At 46.6% G+C, this 23074-nt stretch overlaps 1 long non-coding RNA gene across 1 annotated transcript in view; it reads left to right on the forward strand.

Annotated features, from left to right (window-relative positions):
- Positions 1–1050: 1050 nt before the first annotated feature.
- LOC133257440 (uncharacterized) overlaps positions 1051–23074 on the forward strand; it is an 85216-nt gene continuing 63192 nt past the window's right edge. The window contains exon 1 of the long non-coding RNA XR_009739556.1: positions 1051–1293. This is a non-coding gene — a long non-coding RNA (uncharacterized LOC133257440). The remainder of the gene's footprint in view (positions 1294–23074) is intronic.

Below are 23074 nucleotides of genomic sequence, written 5' to 3' on the forward strand. Positions count from 1 at the left end.
GGAAGCCCAGAGGTCTTGATAATTTCCAGGAATTAGGTACACTACATTTTCAACACCAATCTCGGCTCTGAGAGATCATTTAAATATTCCCTGATAATTACATTAAAAATAACATTTGTATAGCACTTCAGGATTGAGATTGTGCTCACCTGCACTTCTGCCTGAAGCATCAGGACTGCCTCGTGAAGTGGGGCTGGATATTTCTGGATTTGAGTGCAGAGCCTGGGGGCTCAGGAGAGTGACCGCCCTCACCGCTCACACAGGCAGGAAATGCAGTGTCAGGACTGCCGCCTCTCCTGACTGCCGCCATGGTCTCTTCTTAAATTGTTATTTGCAGAGAAAAAGCAACCCTCATAAGCAGTTTTACTTTGTGCAAAATATAAACTCACTGGTTGATATTCTGGAGACTCAGGCTTCCCTGGTGGCTCAGCTGGTAAAGATTCTGCCTGCAATGCAGGAGATTGCGGTTCAATTCCTAGGTTGGAAAGATCTGCTGGAGAAGGTATAGGCTACCCACTCCAGCATTCTTGGGCTTCTCTGGTGGCTCAGCTGGTAAAAAATACGCCTGCAATGCAGGAGACCTGCGTTCGATCCCTGGGTCGGGAAGACCCCTGGAGAAAGGATAGGCTACCCACTCCAGTATTCTTGGGCTTCCCTGGCAGCTCAGTGGGTAAAGAATCCACCTACAATGCAGGAGACATGAATTTGATCCTTGAGTTGGGAATATCTGCTGGAGAAGGGAACGGCTACCCACTCCAGGATTCTGGCCTGGAGAATTCCATGGACTGTGTAGTCCACGGGGTCTCAAAGAGTCGGATAGGACTGAGCGACTTTCACTCACTGGATTCCTGGGAATTAGGAGTGCTGGAAAAATACGCTGGGCCATTTATTTTCTTTATTTTGTGACTTCTCACTAATGTCAGGTGAGTGGAGAAAAGGGTAAGTTAAACTGGAAATGGTTGCAATATTGAACCAGGACAGCAGGGGGCAGCCTGTAGCTTTGCATCCTCTGTGGGGCCCTGAACCACCAGTTACCTCTCCTACAGTCATGCCAGCACCCCCTCAAGGAAGCTGGGCATCTTTAAGATTGGAGGCACTTTGAGAATGAGTGTGACGTCCAGAGAAAGTGTCCATGAAGGAACCCTGCACAGCGGGCTTCCGGGAAGACGTGCTGGACACACAGCCCTCGGTGAAGAGAGTCTCCCGGCAGCGGTGATGCTGTAACAATAGGTGAGGCCCCGGCCCAGTCGATGGGAAAGGCCAGGAGGCCTCCCGCTCTGCAGATGTGCAGAGGTGAGAGCGGTGGGGTGGACAGGGGCAGCTATTTTCCAGTGGGCCTGGAGGGTTGTCAGTATTTTAACAATCGCCCTGTGCTTGTTGCTGTTGTTTAGTCGCTCAGCCGTCTCCTACTCTTTGGCTTCCCGGTGGACTGTATAGCTCGCCAGGCTTCTCTGTCCATGGAGTTCTCCAAGCAAGAATACCGGAGTGGGTAGACGTTTCCTTTTCCATGGGCTCTTCCCGACCCAGGGACTGAACCCGCGTCTCCTGCATTGCAGGCTTGTTCTTTACCACTGAGCCAGCCTGGTGTTTTCCAGCCCAAATGCTGTGGTGTCAGTGGCTCACAGGATTGTTCTTCCCCTGCCCCCTGCAAGACAAGGGGACAGGCTACGCGATGACAGTGGACCAGGCCGCCTTGCCTTTGACCTTCTGAGCCCCCATCTGAGTCCTCATGATTTACCCCCATTCCCCTCTCCCCCACTGACTCATGCTAGTTGGTGTCCCCGGGAGCCCAGAGGTCAGCCCTCACGCCTGCTCCAGGCTTGCCCCTAGCTCCGGGTGGTCTCTGACCCCGGGAACGAGGGGACTAGAATGGGGTGCCTCCTGCATTTTATTGGGCCTCAAATTCAGTCGGTGACCTAACCTGCAGAAAGGTGGTAAAATATGGTAATTACGAGCAAGCCCTTAGGGGTCAGACCCAGAGGCCAGCACAAGCTCCTGCCCTCACCAGCGCTCAGAACCCTGAGAGCAGCTGTGTTGGTGAAGACCCTAGTTTGCAGATACCTGTCAGACAAGCTTCTCTATGGGACAGACCCTGTCTCAATCCCCTTTCTGCTACTTATGGTTTTCCTCTGTCAATCTCAGTCTTATCCCTTGGCTGCTGCTGCTGCTAAGTCGCTTCAGTCATATCTGACCCTGTGCAACCCCATAGACGGCAGCCCACCAGGCTCCCCAATCCCTGGGATTCTCTAGGCAAGAATATTGGAATGGGTTGCCATTTCCTTTTCCAATGCATGAAAGTGAAAAGTCAAAGTGAAGTCGTTCAATCGTGTCCGACTCTTAGTGACCCCATGGACTGCAGCCCACCAGGCTCCTCCGTTCATGGGATTTTCCAGGCAAGAGTATTGGAGTGGGGTGCCACTGATGGTAATAAAGCAGTCATCCCAGAGGGTTATGGCAACATGAAATGTCTCAAATTATGTATAAATCTTTTAGCAAACAGTCTGGCAGCTGTTAAGAGTGATGCTGGCTAATTTTATCGTGATGATGTAGCAGCTTACCACATAGGGTAACCCCAAGAGCATTCTTGAAGCCCCAGTGCTGGGTTTACGGGGCTTGCTGCAGCTGGGAATCCAAGGCCAGCTTGGAAAGGAGCCTCGTGATTGGCCTTCTGCTGGGCGATTCTAGGGAGAGTGTTAGTCATTTTGCAGCTGCAAGATGGCCTTGCCCGGGTTTCTTTGTTTTTCTGTACTGTTGGTGTCATCCACGTCCTGTTGGAAACATTGTTTACCTCAATTTGCATGCCAGCAGGGCTAATTTGCACTTTCTCAGTGATTATACAGATCTTTGTTATCAAAGCCTTGGGTCTTGTTGAACGCAGCACATACGGGGTCATTCTTCCCCATAGAAACTGGAGCAAAACCTCTCCATAGCCTTATGACTGCAGCTGGGCTTTTCCTGGGCTCCAGGTGGCCCCACCTGACATCTCCAGCTTCTTGCTCCCTGGGACTTTCTCTGTGGTTGGTTCACACTTGACATTCAGGTCTCAGCTCAAATCCCATCCTTTCCATGACTTCCCACTAAAGAACTCCCAACAGCTCTCTGCCAGTCTGTCTCATCTCTGTTTTCTTCTTAGCATTGTTACCCCAAATTATTTTGTCCTTGTCTGTTTCCTTCGCTAGAGACAAACCATAGATGCACCATAAATGCATCTGCAGCTAGAATGATGCCTGGCATATAGTAAGTAAATAAGGTTGCTCAGTTGTGCCCGACTCTTTGTGACCCCGTGGACTGTAGCCCACCACGCTCCTCTGTCCATGGGATTCTCCAGGCAAGAATACTGGTGTGGGTTGCTATTTCTTTCTCCAGGGGAACTTCCCAACCCAGGGATTGAACCCAGGTTTCCCGCATTGCAGGCAGACACTTTAACCTCTGAGCCACCAGGGAAGACCCATATAGTAGGGGCTCAGTAAACTGCTGTAGAAGGAAGGAGGGGATGAAGGAGAAATATCCCAATGTATGATGCTTCTCTGTTTGGTCCATAGGATTCTAAGGAGCTGGAAGAGGAGTTTCACATCTTGGGTTCTGCATCCTGCTCAAGCCCGTGGTCGCTTTTGCAGCATCCTTGCTGTGCCTCGGTTTCACCTTATCCACTGCAGAGAGCTCTCTGTTATGACATGCCTGGTGCTCTCCCGTAAGAAATGCCTTTCTGCGAGAGGGTCTGAGCTTCTCCATTCTGCCCCTAGAACTGCTGAGAACAAGATACAGGATGGCCTTCTAGGTAACTGAGGATGTCTGTCAGACCTCCAGTGAGTTGATTTTTTTCCAGTCTCTTCAAACATTCCTCCCAAGATGTGGTTTCTAAGTGCTTCAACTTCATCTCTATCAGGGACCCTGAAAAATCTGAAGGGTGTCTGTCCTTCAGAGGTACAATAATAAGGAGAATACCTACCATCCAAAGCATTTTGTGAGCATTAAGTGGCATAACACACGTAAAGGATTTAAGTACAACCTAAGCACTCGGTTAAGGTTGATCTTACAAAAGACTGGGATTTATCTTGGAACTCCTATACACCTTGGGTTGAGGGCATGCTGCTCCAGAGAGAATTTGCAGTTATTTCTGCCAAGCACACAGGGAACCGTCAACCCTAGGTCACTCACAGATAATTTCTTGATTTTGGTTTGCAGACCAAAGAGTGTCAGTTCAAACTCCATACCCAACGAGGGCAGGTATGTGATTATGGCTTCTCATGGAGGACTCTCTTTCGCTTCTTAGGGAGTAGGAGTGGGAATTGAAAGGTTTCCTTGACATCTTGCTCTGTTAATTTTTCCGTGTTCCATCTTCTTGTCCCTGAGAGTACAGCCTCCAAGGATCCTGCATTTCTAAGGCGTCTTATTTCCAAGTCCCTTCCTGGTACAGGCCCACGGTTTTGTTCTGGTTTCCGAACAGCGTGGACACCAAGCCTCCTTGTTCCCGAGCTTGGCAAATGTTCCCGGGGAGGGGGGGTGGGGAGGGGGGCAGGAGCTTGAGTTCTCAGTTTCCTCTTTGCTTTTGGCTCCTGGTTCTTCTTTGACTTGATCGAAGGCACCACTATGCATTAAGAGGATATTTATCATATATTACCCAGGATTTGTAGGTGTTTTGTGGCAACAGAATTTTCAGATTATGGAGATTTCCATGTTGCTGGAGACAAAAATATCCAGATAGATGTTATGACTCACTCAAACCCATGCAGCCTGAACGGAGCCAGACCTGCCCCCTCGCTGCCCGCTGCAGACATGCAGCTGGCCTGCCAGTACAAGCCTGTTTCCTGCTGGGCCTTCAGAAATACCACATCAGGCTCACAGACCCACCAGCGCCTTCATGGGTCTGTAGGCACGAGGGCAACTTGAACTGGTAAGTGTGGTTGGTGGCATCAGCGTCCCTTATGGTCACACTGAGGCCGCTAATTGCCATCTGTCATTGTTCATCTCTAGATGTTGCTGCCGCTTCATTTTTATAAAGACTTGTGGAAAGAGGTGAAACAATTTTTCTTGCTAAAATAAAGATGATTTAGCTCCTTGCCTTCCTTGGGGCTGTCATCCTAACGACCTCATTAAAGTGACATGAGGTTGGTTCCTACTGACTGTTCACCAGCTCCCAGCAATTAGCTCTTTTTTTTTTTTTTTCACTAATCATTTAAAAATTACACCATTCTGTGGGAGAAAATATTTGCAAATGATGCGACAGACAAGTGCTTAATCTCCAAAATATACAAACAGTTCATACAACTCAACAAAAACAAACAGCCCAATTGAAAAATGAGCAGAAGACCTTAATAGACTTTTCTCCAAAGAAGACATGCAGATGAAGACATACAGCTGGCTGGTAGAGACAGGAAAAGATGCTCAACATCACTAATTATTAGAGAAACGTAAATCAAAACTACAATGAGGTACCATCTCACACCGGTCAGAATGCCCACCATTAAAAAGTCTACAAATAATGAATACCACAGAGTGTATGGAGAAAAGGGAACCCTCCTACACTGTTGGTGGGAATGTAAGTAGGTGCAGCCACTATAGAGAACAGTGTGGAGGTTCCTCAGAAAACTAAAAATAGAGCTACCATATGATCCCATATGGAGAAGGCAATGGCACCCCACTCCAGTACTCTTGCTTGGAAAATTCCATGGACGGAGAAGCCTGGTAGGCTGCAGTCCATGGGGTCCCTAAGAGTCGGACACGACTGAATGACTTCACTTTCACTTTTCACTTTCATGCATTGGAGAAGGAAATGGCAACCCACTCCAGTGTTCTCGCCTGGAGAATCCCAAGGACGGGGGAGCCTGGTGGGCTGCCGTCTATGGGGTCGCACAGAGTCGGACAACGACTGAAGTGACTTAGCATAGCATGATCTGGTAATCTCACTCTTGGGCATATACCCAGACAAATCTGTAATTTAAAAAGATACAGGCAATCCTATGCTCATAACAGCACTATTCACAATAGCCAAGACATGGAGACAACATGCATGTCTACTAATCTATGAAAATATGGTGCATACACACAATGGAATACTGCTCGGCCATAAAAAATGAACTAATGCCATTTGCTGCAACATGGATGCAACTAGAGATTATCATACCAAGTGAAGTAAGTCAGAAAAAGATAAATACCGTATGATATTTCTTTATGTGGAATCTAAAATATGGCACAAATGAGCCTGTCTACAAAACAGAAAGAGACTCACACACAGAGAGAACAGACTGTAGCTGCCAAGGGGGAGGAGGCGAGGGAGAGGGCTGGACTGGGAGTTGGGGTTGGTAGATGCCAATTATTATATTTAAAATGGATAAACAACAAGGTCCTACTGTATATCATCAGTCAGTTCAGTTGCTCAGTCATGTCTGACTCTGAGACCCCATGGACTGCAGCACGCCAGGCTTCCCTGTCTCCCAGAGCTTGCTCAAACTCAAGTCCACTGAGTCAGTGATGCCATCCAACCATCTCATCCTCTGTCGTCCCCTTCTCCTCCTGCTTTCAATCTTTCCCAGGGTCAGAGTCTTTTCCAATCAGTCAGTTCTCAGGGGTAGCCAAAGTATTGGAGTTTCATCTTCAGCATCAGTCCTTCCAATGAATATTCAGGACTGATTTCCTTTAGGATGGACTGGTTGGATCTCCTTGCAGCCCAAGGGACTCTCAAGAGTCTTCTCCAATACCACAGTTCAAAAGCATCAATTCTTCGGGGCTCAGCTTTCTTTCTGGTCCAACTCTTACATCCATACATGACCACTGGATAAACCATAGCTTTGATTAAAAGGATGTTTGTTGGCTGTATATTATAGGTAACTATATTCAGTATCCTGGGATAAATCATAGTGGAAAAGATTATAAAACAAGAATGTATATATGTGTATAGCTGAATCACTTTGCTGTACAGCAGAAATTAGCACAGCATTGAAAATCAACTATATTTCAATAAAAAAATTAAAACTGAAAAAGTAAAAATCAATAAAAATTGCACCACTCTGGAAGTTTGCTCAAAATTGGTCAGTCTTGCTAGTTTGCTTCTAGATTTCACCTTTTTCCTCCATTCTTTAAAACTGGATGACATTTTCCTATTTTCAGTCAGCCGACCTCTTTCTTCCTCTCTTAATTTCTTTTGTGTTATTTCATTTGATCTGGAATGAGGTCGTTCACTCTCCTGGCTATAAATTGTCTGGTTCTGACACTGAAATTATCTAACGTGACCAGAAACCCTTTTTTTCCTTTACCATCTCTCTCTTATCTGGGATAATGACATTGCATTGTCTATGATGTGAGAACTCTGGGGATAGAGCATGTGGATCGGAGTTGAAGTTGTATCAATAAACCAGGTTATGGACTGAGCTATTAAAAATATAAGCCCCCCCATGTGAAGCAGTAGAATTCAGATGAAGCCTCAGGACTGGGAGAGGGAAGGGGGTGGGCATTGACAGTTATTTAACCCCTTTCTTTCCCAGACCACGTGCCAGACCCTCCCCCAAATCCCACAACCGCCAGAAGCCTCAGACACTGTGGAGTGGCCTGCCGAGGTGGGTGGAAAGCGGCCTCCAGCTGGTTTTGTGACTTGCGGAATTTAATTACCTGTTCATCTTACATTCATATAAGGATTCATCCATCTTTAAAAACTATTTTTTTCTTTTTGTTTCTCAGTATATACAAAGTAAGTGCCCCCTCTGGTTTAATTTTCCAAGTTGTAAGCTGAGGTGAAGGCAGTGTCTCGGGGACCTTCTAACCCCAAGTTATAACTCCAGCTACACCAGTGTGGCGAAACAAAGGCTGGACAGAAAAGGGGTCCAGGTCAGTGAGAGATCTGACGTCTGTCCCGGTGGAGACAGGGCAGGCCTGGTGCTGACTGTCCCGCTGTCCCCTCCGTGCTGGGCTCAGGTTCACTCTTGCTTTTAACCTGGGAAGGTTGATTTATGATGGCAGAGCCTAGTGGGCAGTTGGTTCTGTTGATGGTGTGTAAATCGGTGATGCCTCCCTAGTGCCTCCCCGCCCTCTCCTCTGGGCTGTTCCTTAGCCTTCCAAGGAGCCCAGAACATCACTGCAAAAGTACAGCAAGATTCTGGCAAGGCAGAGCAATTTCGTAACAAAAATATTTCTTTTAATATTTTAGTTGGGAATGCAGGCAGCTGTTAGAGGCTCTGAAGCTAAATTCCAAAAGTGAGGCAAAGTGACTGACAATCTGGGCACACTTGGCCAGGGAGTCTCCCTTTACCGTAGCTCAGTTGGTAAAGAATCTGCGTGCAATGCAGGAGACCCCGGTTCGATTCCTGGGTGGGGAAGATCCCCTGGAGAAGGGAAAGGCTACCCACTCCAGCATTCTTGGGCTTCCCTTGTGGCTCAGCTGGTAAAGAGTCTGCCTGCATTGCGGGAGACCTGGGTTTGATCCCTGGGTTGGGAAGATCCCCTGGAGACGGGAAAGGCTACCCACTCCAGGATTCTGGCCTGGAGAATTCCATGGACTATACAGTCCATGGGGTCGCAAAGAGTCAGACACAACTGAGCGACTTTTTCACTTTACTCCCTTTACAGGGCACAGGCAGGAGTTGGTCCAGGGCCAGGTGGTGGTCATGAAACAATGTGGTGCTCAGGGAGGGTCCCCATGAAGCAGTGCGATCCTCCCAGGAACTCTCCCCTGGGCTGTTCTTCCCTGAGAGGGACACGGAGGGCTGCGTGAGGACCATCCTCAGAGCTGGGAGGCACGTCTTCTTCTGCGTGACCCCATCATGTACATTGCCGTCTGCCTCCCCGCCCCCCATCATCCACCGAGGCTTCCTGCTGCGGCCCACCTGAGCATCAAGCATCTCATTCAGCTCCTGACCTCCACTCACCGCACTCCCCGCAACCCCGCCACTTCCTCCTACTGCTTCTCCATCATCCTCCCTTTGGTCCAGACACACTAAACTACTTGTCATTCCTGAGATGTGTCTGGAACGCCAGTGGTGTCGTCTTCTGGGAAAGAGCATCTGGAAGGACTCAGGGCTCAGGGCTGACTGTCAGGGCTCACAGTCACTGAGCCTTCCTGGGACCCCTACTCCAATCTGGGTTCTGTCCTCTCCTGTCTGGACAGCCCCCGGCCCCCCAGCCTGGGACTTGTACTCCCTGTACTGCAGGCACGTGTTCATCTCTCTCCCCGCCTGGGTTGAACAACTTGAGGGCAAGGAGCTGCGATGAGTTCCTGGATGTCCCCCGGCGTGTAGCATCAGCCTAGCTTGTAGCAGAGGCCCAGCACATTTCTCTGGGATGAAGGACTGAATAGATAACTGAAAATAGCGAAAAGTCTCCCAGGCCAAGGCTTATACACCAGGAGATCACCAGGGATGGGCTGTCAGTGGGAGGACATTCCCAGGCCTGCTCATAAAGGGAATCAGGGGCAGTTTCTGGAACTTTCTGGGCACAGGTATCATCTTTGGAGAAACATATCCCTTTACTATGTGACTGTGAGGGGGTCCCTCCTTTGGCTGCCGGGTGTGGTGTGTTGGGGGCTTGGCTCCCCAAGTATTGTGGGGAGCCCCCAGGAAACCAGCCCTGAGACAGAGAATGGGTTCAGGCAAGTTGGTGAGGGCAGTGCTCCGTGATCACCCACTACCCGGCGGAGAGGGCTACCCAGGGCGCAGGAGGGGGAAGCTGGGCTACGACATCCAACCACAGAGGGGAGGGGTGTTTCTCAGCCACTCCCTGAGACCCTTCGCAGCCCTTATGAGTTCCCCAAGTTGGAGCTAGGGGCCAGGTTTTACATCCCCACGATGACCATCAAGGGAGGCAGGCATGTTATGGGTTCAACCGTTTCCGTCTGAAGAGACGCGTTGAATTCCCGAGGCCGCCCCAACCTGGGAATATTTGAGAACCTGCTACAGAAAATGTTGTGCACAGGGATCTCAGGACAGTGGCGTGGTGTAGGCAAGAGACGCGAGATTCAAAGTAGCCTGGTTGCTTTGCATTAATTAATTCTTTTATTCACATGCTTCCTTCATTTTCCAAATATTTATTGAACACCTGCTATTTGCTCTAGGGGTATACTGGGGGCATGCCAAGGCGATGTTGTGAACCCCTCAGCCAGGCGCTAAATGGCTCCTGCCTTTCTGTGTTTCTGCAAATGAACCCTCTTTCTTGCCTCCTGGGATCCAGACCAGCAGCTTCATTCCCGTGTGCCTGCTGCGGCCCTCGCCACACGCACTCGATGTAATGTGATGGCGTAATTATAGAAATGGATAACACCCCGAGCTTCCCGAACCACCCCAGAACACGTTGCAATAATTTGTCACCCATTTTCCAAGGTAGAATGCGCTAACCCTTAATTATAAGCCAAGGCTAGAGATGAGTAAATAAATATGCATGCCAGTCTGAATGCTATAATTAGAACTACCATTTAGCTAAAGAAAAGTAGAGACGCTTTAATTCCAGGCCTCTGCCTGAATGTTGAGCTGCTGCTAGGGAACGGCCCGTGTGTGTTAACACGTTAAGTTCTGAGCAAGCAGTAGCGTAGTAAGAAGGCAGCGTTTTGTAAATGGGGCTGAGACATACTCTACATGCCACTGGATGTTTCAGTTCTGTGTTTATTTCCCAAAGCCAACTTAATGTGATGGTTAGTAGTTTTCAGATACTTCAGACAGCTACTTTGAATGACAGTTTGGCATACGGTGTCTAACACTATTTGTATAACAGGTTGGCATCGCTCATTGGCAGCAAAGAGTTGGGTGATAATGGGATGGACACACACCATCTATTCGTTTAACATTTTTTCTCAAGTACCCACTCCATGCCAGGCACCGTTCTAGGTAGCGATGGACACAAATGACTTGGACCTAGAGATTATCATACGGAGTAAATCACTCCGAGAAAGACAAACATCCTATGGTATTGCTTATCCTGGCGTTGCAGTCCGTGAAGTTTCAAAGAGTCGGACACTACTGAGCGATGGAACTGAACTGATTGCCTATATGTGGAATCTTAAAAAATGGTACAGGTGAATCTATTTACAAAACAGAAATAAAGTCATAGACATAGAAAACAAATTTATGGCTACCAAGGGACACAGGTGGGGAGAGGGATAAAATGGAGATTGGGATTAACATATACACACTACTATGTATAAAATGTTGTTCAGTCACTACGTTGTGTCCAGATCCCTGTGGCCCCATGGACTGCAGCACGCCAGGCCTCCCTGTACTATGTATAAAATAGATAACTATTAATAATAAGGACCTACTGTGCAGCACGGAGAAGGCAATGGCACCCCACTCCAGTACTCTTTCCTGGAAAATCCCATGGAGGGAGGAGCCTGGTAGGCTACAGTCCATGGGATCGCTAAGAGTCGGACATGACTGAGTGACTTCACTTTCACTCTTCACTTTCATGCATTGGAGAAGGAAATGGCAACCCACTCCAGTGTTCTCGCCTGGAGAATCCCAGGGGCGGGGAGCCTGGTGGGCTGCCGCCTATGGGATCGCACAGAGTCAGACATGACTGAAGTGACTTAGCAGCAGTGCAGCACAGGGAACTCTGCTCAATACTCTGTAAAAGTCTATATTGGAAAAGAATCTAAAAAAAGAGTGGATATATGTATATGTGTAACTGATTCATTTTGCTCTATACAGAAGCTAATATGACACTGTAAATCAACTATAAATAAAATTAAATAAAATTCTAATTAATAAAAATTAATTAAATTTAACTAAGTAAAATATAATTATCTTATTTTTCTCCAATAAAAATTAAAAAACACAAATGACTTGCTTTCATGGAGCTTACTTTTTAGTGAATAGACATACAAGAAAACAATCAATAAGTATATCAGTTCAGTTCAGTCGCTCAGTCCTGTCTGACTCTTTGCAACCCCATGGACTGCAACAAGTATATAGCCAAGTACATAATACATATGCTTTGTGGTATGGTGATAAGTTCTGCAAAGAAATGTCAGGGGCAGGGGAGGGAGTGGTGAGGGAGTGCTGTCTTAGGTATCATGACCTAAGGTTCTGATGAAGTGACATTGCAGTGAAGGCCTGAATTAAATGAGGGAGCAGTGGGGATACATGGAGAAAGTGTTCAAACAAGAGGAAACAGCAGGTGCAAAGGCCCTGAGGCATCTGAGGCAGGATCTGCCTGGAGTGTCTGAAGATCAGCCTGAAGGCCAGTGTGCCTGGAGAAGAGGCAGGGGAGGAGGTCTGGAAATAAGATCAGAGAGGAAGGCAGGGCCAGATTAGTAGCCTGGGGGCCACAGGGCGGATGTAGATTCACTCTGCAGAAAATGGGCGCCTTCTCAGGGACTTGAACAGAAAAATGACATGACTCGGCTTCAGTTTTAAAATGATCATTCTGACTTGGTGCCTCTCTTGGACGTAGAGGCGTGGGCTTGTAAGGAGACAGCCGCCCGGGGAGAGAGATGTACCTCTCTCTTCTTGTCTTGCTGGGGTGCAGCTGGCACAGGGGTTCGTGAGCAGGACCCGGGCTGTCTGACCCTGATCTCAGCTGTGCAGTCCTGGTCAAGCTGCTGGAATGCTTTGTGCCCCATTTACTCCACGTGGAGCCGTGGTAAAGAACTGCCTGAAGTGTAGGGGATGCAAGAGACTTGGGTTCCGTCCCTGGGTTGGGAAGAGCCCCTGGAGGAGGGAATAATACCCACTCCAGTATCCTGGCCTGGAGAATCCCATGGACAGGGGAGCCTGGCGGGCTACTGTCCAGGTGGTTGTAGAAGAGCCAGTCAAGACAGCGACTACACAACAACAATGAGATCGGTGGGTTCTCCTCCAGGAGGGCTCTTCCTCCGCTTAGGTGCTGGGGTGCTTGGAAACATCCACAGTGCACTCATCCCATTGCCTGAAATTGTTCCCTTCTCTCCCTCTGTGGGGTTGATGATGGGGACCCAAAGTCGGGAGACGGGGGAGCATGCTCTCTCCCTAGGCTCAGGGCTTGGGAATTGTGTGAAAGTGAAGTTGCTCAGTCATGTCCGACTCTTCGTGACCCCATGGACTGTAGCCTATGAAGCTCCTCCATCCGTGTGGTTTTCCACGCAAGAGTACTGGAGTGGGTTGCCATTTCCTTCTCCAGGGGATCTTCCTGACCCAGGGATCAAACCCTGGTCTCCCACATTGCATGCAGATGCTTTACTGTCTGAGCTATGAAGGAAGCCCTTGGGAATTGTGTGAGTTCTCCCTATTTTGCAGTAATCATTTCCCTGTTTCCGTGACCAGAAGGTACACAATCTACAAGCCAGCTTGCTAATGACACTGCTGGTAAGAACAGATTTCTGATTCTGGATTGTTCTGGCCAGCTTGGCCTGGCTTTTGAACTGGGAAGGCAGTGAGGGGGACCCGAAAGAATGACCCTCCTAAATGTTAACTGAAGTGGCTCAGGGAATAGGGGGTGAAGTTTGTTCCCGAAGACAGTGAGGAAAATACACTTCTTGGCCTCACCAGAAATAACAGACGCGTATATCCTAATTATGTCTGGGAGAAGATCACAGCCGAAGTCTCCAAATGCAGTATGCAATTGAGAAATTCCAATTAGGTGGGTTTTAAAAGACAGGTTTCAATTATGAGGGATAACCACCTGTTAATTGAATTGAATTTTCATTTCTCCTGGTTCCTGCGAGGCCAAGTGCACATTAGACCTGGCAAACGCTTATGTTTGTTCATGGACTTGCAGCTGTCTGGAAATCTGATGCTGTGGTAGCCACACAGAGGCTTTGTATGGGGGAGATATTAAGATAGTAACATGTGCAAAAGCCCCTACCCAGAGCCCAGCACTTAACAAGTACTTAATAAACACTAACTAGATCTTCACAAATCATTAATCTGGACAGCTGCTCATTTGATAACTGCTTTACTCTTCGTACGACAAAGGTGTGTATAGTCAAATCCATGGTTTTTCCAGTAGTCATGTATGGGTGTAAGAGTTGGACCAGAAAGAAGGCTGAGGGCTGAAGAACTGATGCTTTTGAATTGTGGTGTTGGAGAAGACTCTTGAGAGTCCTTGGGACAGCAAGATCAAACCAGTCAATCCTAAAGGAAATCAACCCTGAACATTCATTGGAAGGACTAATGCTGAAGCTGATGTTCTAATACTTTGGCCACTGGATGTGAAGAACTGACTGATTGGAAAAGACCCTGATGCTGGGAAAGATTGAGGGCAGGAGGAGAAGGGGATGACAGAGGATGAGATGGTTGGATGGCATCACCGACATGAGTTTGAGCAAGCTCTGGAAATTGGTGATGGGCAGGGAAGCCTGGCGTGCTACAGTCCACGGGGTCACAAAGATTTGGACATGACTGAGCAACTGAACTGAACTGAACTTAAGTAATTAAGGAAATCAAGTCAGAGACAGAAACTAGAATGGTGGTTGCCAGTGCCCGTGGGCTGGGGAATGCAGAGTTATTGTTTAACGGGGACAGAGTTTCAGTTTTATAAGATGAAAAGTCTGGAGATGAATGGTGGTGATGGTTGCACAACATTATGAATGTATTTAATACCACCGAGCTCTATGATCTAAGATGGTCAAGTTTGTGTTATGTGTAGTTTGCATGCTAAGTAGCTTTAGTTGCGTCTGTCTCTTTTCGACTCTATGGACCGCAGCCCGCCAGACTCCTCTGTCCATGGGCTTCTCTAGGCAAGAATAGTGGAGTGGGTTGCCTTGCCCTCCTCCGGGAGATCTTCCTGACCCAGGGATTGAACCCTCATCTCTTAAGTCTCCTGGTATTGGCAGGCAGGTTTTTTTTTTTTTTTAACTGCTAGCACCACCTGGCGGAGAAGGTGATGGCACCCCCCCCTCCAGTACTCTTGCCTGGAAAATCCCATGGATGGAGAAGCGTGGTGGGCTGCAGTCCATGGGGTCGCTAAGAGTCGGACACGACTGAGCGACTTCCTTTTCACTTTTCACTTTCATGCATTGGAGAAGGAAATGGCAACCCACTCCAGTGTTCTTGCCTGGAGAATCCCAGGGATGGCCGGGCCTGGTGGGCTGCCGTCGATGGGGTCGCACAGAGTCGGACACGACTGAAGCGACTTAGCAGCAGCAGCAGCACCACCTGGGAAGCCCATGTGTATTTTACCACAATAAAAAACGTGTGAAAAAAATGGAGGGGAAGTTGGCAGAGTTTCTAGAAGTCGAGGAAGGGAAAACATGGTAATGTTGGACTTGGAATTTATAGTTTTACCTTTTTGGCCAAACTATAGACAGTGGGGAGCTTGCCGGGGGCACTAGTGGTAAAGACCTCACCTCCAACACAGGAGACGTCAGAGATGCAGTTTCCATCCCTGGGTTCAGAAGATCCCCTGGAGGAGGGCATGGTAACCCACTCCAGCTTCTTGCCTGGAGAATTCCCATGGACAGAGGAGCCTGGCGGCTACAGTTCCATAGGCTCCCAAAGAGTCAGACACAAATGAAGCTACTTAGCACACAGCACGCACAGACCATGGTATCTTAAAGAAGAAAGATAGAAAGGCCTGGTGATATCTTGTCTTCTGCATAATTTCTGTTATGGAAATTAAAATGTGTCTGTAGAGCTTATCTGTTACAAGTGCAATTTTGCAATCTTTTTCCAAGGGAGAGCTTCACACTGTAGTTATATTGGGGGAAATGTGTTTTAAAATTCATTATTTTTAAATCTTTGAAATTCTCTCTTGTTCCCTCTCAAAAGCCAGCATTCTGTAAAACTCGTTAATATTAAGCCTTCGAAATTCTATCTTGCTCCCCTCAAAAGTCAGCATTTCATTTGTTCCTGCATGCCCGGTGCTTTTGTACGAGGGGTTTTGTGCTGTTTGAAAAGCAGCTGTCTCTTTCCTATATGTCCAGCTCCAAAGACAGTGGTGGTAAATTGGATTCATTTTTTCTCATTAACTGTGGAAGCGATGCCCTGGGATTGTTGAATTTATTATCGTGCTGCCTTACATGTGTACAGATCTGAAGAACCATTACTGAAAAAATACAAGCTCGTCATTTCCTTAATTACCCTTCCGAGAGGCTCTTCTGTGCCTGGAAGAGTTTCACAAAACACTGACAGGGAGGTGTCAGATGTGTTACTAAGGTCAGTTATAATGATCCAGAGGTGAGCAGAGAGGTGATGAAAGAGAAGCTACACAAATATGGCGGATCCATGGGGCTGATCGCTAACGCCTACTCATGTACTAAGATATGTGTTTAAGACTGTGGAATCCATAAATACCTAGGGAGGGAAAAAAGCTAGGGAGGGAAAAAAGAGAGAGGAGCAGAGACGAACCTTTGGGTTTTCCCAATACCAAAATACTTCATGAGTTTCAGGAGTTACGGCCAAACGACAGAGGATGAGGTGGCTGCATGGCATCGCTGATTCAATGGACATGAGTTTGAGCAAAAGCTCTGGGAGATGGTTTGTACCTTTAATATTTGGACCCTTTTTCTTAAACACTGAACCCTCTCTCTTCCCCTCCATTCTGGCTGGAGTTTAAGCAGGCTAACTGCACTTGATGTTAACATTTTGCAATTTTATTAGCAAGTTTTAAAAAGGGTCTTAAGGAACTGAAAATGTAGTTGATGAATTTAGACAATGTGCTTTTTTGCCTAGGCATGATGTGACAGATCTCGGGTACTTTGGGGGAATTTGGGGGAATTAAAAGAAGATCCAACTTTGACATGAGAGTAAGCACTTAGCAAAAATGATTCAAAAGCCCAGTGGCCTTGGTCAGTGTTACAGACTGAATGTTTATGTCCCCGAAGATTCATATATTGAAATGTTAAGTTCCAGTGTGAGGGTATCCAGTGGTGATTAGGTTATGAAGGTGGGGCCCTCAGGAATGGGTGGTTGTTGTTCAGTCGCTCAGTCATATCTGACTCTTTGCGACCCCACGGACTGCAGCACACCAGGCCTCCCTGTCCACCTTCTCCCGGAGTTTGCTCAAACTCATGTGCATTGAATCAGTGATGCCATCCAACCATCTCATCCTCTGTCATCCCCTTCTCCTCCTGCCTTCAATCTTTCCCAGCATCAGGGTCTTTTCCAATGAATCAGTTCTTTGCATCAGATGGCCAAAGTATTGGAGTTTCAGCTTCAGCATCAGTCCTTCCGATGAATACTCAGGACTGATTTCCTTTAGGATGGACTGGTTGGATCTCCTTGCAGTCCAAGGAACTCTCAAGAGTCTTCTCCAACACCACATTTAGAAAGCCTCAATTCCTCAGAGCTCAGCTTTCTTTATAGTCCAACTCTCATATCCATACATGACCACTGGAAAAACCATAGCCTTGACTAGATGAACCTTTGTTGGCAAAGTAATGTCTCTGCTTCTTAATACACTGTCTAGGTTTGTCATAGCTTTTTTCCCAAGGAGCAAGCAGATGACACCACCCTTATGGCAGGAAGTGAAGAGGAACTAAAGAGCCTCTTGATGAAAGTGAAAGAGGAGAGTGAAAAAATTGGCTTAAAACTCAACATTCAGAAACTAAGATCATGGCATTCGATCCCATCACTTCATGGCAAAGAGATGGGGAAACAATGGAAACAGTGACAGACTTTATTTTTGGGGGGCTCCAAAATCACTGTGGATGATGTCTGCAGCCATGAAATTAAAAGATGCTTGCTCCTTGGAAGAAAAGTTATGACCGATCTAGACAGCAAAGGTCTGTCTAGTCAAAGCTATGGTTTTTCCAGTAATCATGTATGGATGTGAGAGTTGGACTATAAAGGAAGCCAAGCACTGAAGAATTGATGCTTTTGAACTGTGGTGTTGGAGAAGACTCTTGAGAGTCCCTTGGACAGTAAGGAGATCCCAACAGTCCATGAAGCTGAAACTCCAATACTTTGGCCACCTGATGTGAAGAACTGACCCTTGTAAAAGACCCTCATGCTGGGAAAGATTGAAGGTGGGAGGAGAAGGGGAGACAGAGGATGAGCTGATTGGATGGCATCACCGACTCAATGGATATGAGTTTGAGCAAGCTCCAGGAGTTGGTGATTGACAGGGAACCATGGCGTGCTGCAGTCCATGGGGTCACAAAGAATCAGAAATGACTGAGCAACTGAACTGAACTGAACTGAGCATGGCCCTGCCCACCAGACCAAGACCCAGTTTTACCCACAGCCAGTCTCTCCCATCAGGAAGCTTCCACAAGTCTCTTATCCTTATCCATCAGAGGGCAGACAGAATGAAAACCACAATCACAGAAAACTAATCAAACTGATTACATGGATCACAGACTTGTCCAATTCAATGAAACTATGAGCCATGCCATGTAGGGCCACCCAAGACAGACGAGTCATGGTGGAGAGTTCTGACAAAACGAGGCCCACTGGAGAAGGGAATGGCAAACCGTCTCAGCATTCTTGCCTTGAGAACCGCATGAACAGTATGAGAAGAAATGGGGTTAGTGTCCTTATAAAAGGGACCCCAGAGAGCATCCTTCATACTTCCACCACTTGGGGGAGCAGTAAAAAAAAGAGGGCTGTTTATGACCAAGGAAGTGGACTCTCACCAGGCACTGAATCCGATGGCAGCCTGACCTCAGACTTCCAGCCTCCAGAACCATGAGAAATACATGTCTGTTGTTTATAATCCACAAAATCTATGGTATTTTGCTTATAATAGCCTGAATAGACTAAGACAATTAATGCAAAAGGGTTAAGGCATTAACCTTAATGCCTTAAGGTGGTTCGTTGCTCAATTATGTCTGACTCTTTTCAACCCCATGGACTGTAGCCCACCAGGCTCCTCAGTCCACGGGGATTCTCCAGGCAAGAATACCGGAGTGGGTTGCCATGCCCTTCTCCAGGGGATCTTCCCAACCCAGGGATCGAACTTAGGTCTCCTGCATTGCACACGGATTCTTTACCATCTGGGCCACAAAGGAAGTCCAATGTAGAAAGTAACCCAAAGCAAATGTAGACCGCAAATCTGAGTTGAAGGTGGTTTGTGTGTGTTGATAGAGAAGACTGTTTCTTGTCACAGCTACTGCCAATTAAATACTTTTTGAGCCAGATGGAAAGGTAATTAACCGCAAACCCACTTGTACTTTTTCCATCCACGAATTATAATATCTTGGGAATCCCAGGGAACCACTAGTGATTTATGCACACGGGATATAGCGCTGTCATTTTGAGTACTAACATGCACTTCTGCAAGACTTAGGTCTGTCTTTTAAAAGATGGACAGAGTCAGAGAAAGTACAGCAAGGACAATAGGAAATATTGAAGTGATGTGTGTGTGTGGTAGCGTTGAAGGTCACCAGCTTCACAATTCCACACACCTATGTTTAAATATGGTACAACTTGGGCATTCTTTATAAATTATCAGAGTCTGTTTCCTTATCAGTTAAAATTTTTTAAAGTGTGTGTTTCTTAAAGGATTAAATAGGATGAGAAAAATAAATAAATTAGCACCATGACCAGTAGATGCTTAATAAATATTAGCTCCTCCATCTTGCTTAGCAAGTAATTCTAGTGCTTTAGCAACTGTTGCAAAAATTGGCTGAAAACTGACAGACGAACGTTATTTATTAACATTTATTCATGATATAAAATAGTGATCAGTATGATAATCTATTAAAATTTTCAAATGTGCTTTGAACAATTTATTGTCCAAAATAACCTAAATCTGGGGTGTGTTTAAGACAGCTTTATTCTGAGGTGTTGAAATGCACAAAGCATCACATAGTTGCAAAAACACTGAGAAAGGGTAGCTCTTCTTGCCTTTTTTTCCCCTCCCCCCATTAAAACAATGGACTTGATAGTGCTGTTTCTTCTTAATGAGTTCCCTTTACTGGAAAATCACTGAGCTTGAGGGTTGTATCTTGGGTTTAATCTTCTTTGTAAGACTAACATCCAAGTTGCATGGAGTCTTTTATGCTTTTTTATCACCGAACTGGAGGTTTTCTGAACCCCTGACTGTAAGATCCTCCCTTTTGCACATGGCCACAGAACCCACTGAGCCATTACTCAGCTGTTACCTCCTTATAGCGTGGGTTAGGGATGTGTCCATCATGCACTTCTTTGCAGTGAGATGTTGGAGGGGTTGTCTCCCCCAACCTTCTGTGGAGGTCTTACTCATCAGAAGAAAGGTATAGAGACATGCTTTTCTTGCCCTGTACCACTGGACGTGATGGTGTTTCCTTGAAGCACCAGTACTGCAACAGCTATCTTATCACCCTGAGGGAGCCAAGCCAACGTGATAAGCTACACAGAGCAGAGAGCAGAGCAGGAAGATGGGGCGGACCTGTGTTAGCCAGGTTGGAGCTGCCCTGCTCTGGACTTAGCATTACGTTGGTCGTAAATCTGCCTTACTGCTTAAGCCAGTGTAGTCAGGATTTTCTACGAGTTTTTGACTTTCCCTGGTGCATGTTTTTCTAAACTGAAGTATAGTTGATTTACCGTATTAGTATCAGATGATACTATTTTTATAGATTACACTCCTTTTTATTAAAAAGCAATGGTTATATTTCCCTGTGCTGTACAATATATCCTTGCGGCTTATCTATTTTGTACATAGTAGCTTGTGTCTCTTAACCCTCTACCCCAACCCTACCCCTCCCTTCTCCCCTCTCCCCACTGGTAGCCACAAGTTTGTTTTCTAATTCTGTGGGTCTGTTTCTGTTTCGTTATATACATTTGTTTGTTTTCTTTTTTAGATTCCATATATAAAAGATAACAGTCTGACTTAATTCACTAAGCGTAATACTCTTTAGGTTCATCCAGGTTGTTGGAAATGGCAGAATTTCATTCTTTTTTATGGCTGAGTAATATTCCATCATATATGTATATTTATGCCACATCTTTGGAGAAGGCAATGGCAACCCACTCTAGTACTCTTGCCTGGCAAATCCCACGGACGGAGGAGCCTGGTAGGCTGTAGTCCATGGGGTCGCTAGGAGTCAGAGACGACTGAATGACTTCACTTTCACTTTTCACTTTCATGCATTGGAGAAGGAAATTAGCAACCCACTCCAGTGTTCTTGCCTGGAGAATCCCAGGGACAGGGGAGCCTGGTGGGCTGCTGTCTCTGGGGTCGCACAGAGTCGGACATGACTGAAGCAACTTAGCAGCAGCAGCAGCAGCATGCCACATCTTTATCCGTTCATCTGTTGATGGGTAATTAGGTTGCTTCCATCTCTTGGTCATTGTAAACAGTGTTGCAGTAAATCAGGATGCCCCGATATGTGTTTTAAAAGAGGGTGTGATAATGACAGTCACAGACACAAAAAATGAACATATGTCAAAGATTTTATTTAATTCACTTATTATTGGGGGAACCAGTCAGATGTTGCAACAGTTCAAAGGCAAATTCAGAGACAAACACAAATCAGTTCATTTCAGTCCCTCAGTCATGTCTGACTCTTTGCGACCCCATGGACTGCAGCACACCAGTCCGCCCTGTCCATTACCAACTCCTGGAGTTTACTCAAACTCATGTCCATTGAATCGGTGATGCCATCCAACCATCTCATCCTCTGTCATCCCCTTCTCCTCCTGCCTTCAATCTTTCCCAGCATCAGGGTCTTATCAAATGAGTCAGTTCTTCGCATCAGGTAGCTACAGGATTGGAGTTTCAGTTTCAGCATCAGTCCTTCCAATGAATATTCAGGACTGATTTCCTTTAGGATGGACTGGTTGGATCTCCTTGAAGTCCAAGGGACTCTCAAGAGTCTCCTCCAACACAACAGTTAAAAGCATCAATTCTTCGGCACTCAGCAAATAATACTAACAAATAATGCAAACAAATAAGTAATGCTAAAAAAAAGGTATTTATAGATAAATTAAAAGTTGCCTTTTTCCAGGGAAGGGAAGGAAGAAAACCATTGTCCTTCTAAATAGAGTTAATTTGCATGTCTATGGACAAGAATCATTTGCACTGCTACTGGCTACAATTTACAGAACAGTAAAATAGCTTAAATAAAATGAGAGGTGTAAATCCCAGAGAATGAGAAAATCCAGAATTAGACAATGCTATCTTTCCCGTGAAGATGCTCGGTAATCATTTTGGTCTGTTTCAAAGTTTTTCACGTATGAGTCATACCTGTCAAATCTAAGAGGTTTATTACCCCTGTTTCCCATCCTTTTTTTTTTTAGTCTGAATGCCAGGGTGGTTTTGGTTATTTCTCAGGCTGTTTTATGATTTTTCTTTTTATGACTCTTAACCTCCAAGAAAGCAGGACTCCTGTCAATTCCTCTTTTAAGCCCAGTCTCACTCCAGTGTTTAAGCTTTATAAGCAGGGCTAAGCCTGAGGCCAGGGGCGGCGGCGGGGAGGAGCAACCACAGGACCGAGGCCAGGGGTGGTGGCCGGGAGGACCAACCCCACATCCAAGGAGCCGTGGCTGCGAGGGCGCAGGAGGGCCTAGAGGAGCTATCCCACATTGAAGGTCAGGAAGGGCGGTGGTGAGGAGATACCCCTCGTCCAAAGTAAGGAGCAATGGCTGCGCTTTGCTGGAGCAGCCGTGAAGAGATACCCCACACCCAAGGTAAGAGAAACCCAAGTAAGATGGTAGGTGTTGCAAGAGGGCATCAGAGGGCAAACACACTGAAACCATACTCACAGAAAACTAGTCAATCTAATCACACTAGGACCAGAGCCTTGTCTAACTCAATGAAACTAAGCCATGCCTGTGGGGCAACCTAAGATGGGCGGGTCATGGTGGAGAGATTTGACAGAATGTGGTCCACTGGAGAAGGGAATGGCAAACCACTTCAGTATTCTTGCCTTGAGAACCCCATGAACAGTATGAAAAGGCAAAATGATAGGATACTGAAAGAGAAACTTCCCAGGTCAGTAGGTGCCCAATATGCTACTGGAGATCAGCGGAGAAATAACTCCAGAAAGAATGAAGGGATGGAGCCAAAGCAAAAACAATACCCAGCTGTGGAGGTGACTGGTGATAGAAGCAAGGTCCGATGCTGTAAAGAGCAATATTGCATAGGAACCTGGAATGTCAGGTCCATGAATCAAGGCAAATTGGAAGTGGTCAAACAAGAGATGGCAAGAGTGAATGTCGACATTCTAGGAATCAGCGAACTGAAATGGACTGGAATGGGTGAATTTAACTCAGATGACCATTATATCTACTACTGTGGGCAGGAATCCCTCAGAAGA

This window comes from Bos javanicus, chromosome 11, assembly GCF_032452875.1.
Source record: "Bos javanicus breed banteng chromosome 11, ARS-OSU_banteng_1.0, whole genome shotgun sequence".
NCBI lineage: Eukaryota > Metazoa > Chordata > Mammalia > Artiodactyla > Bovidae > Bos > Bos javanicus.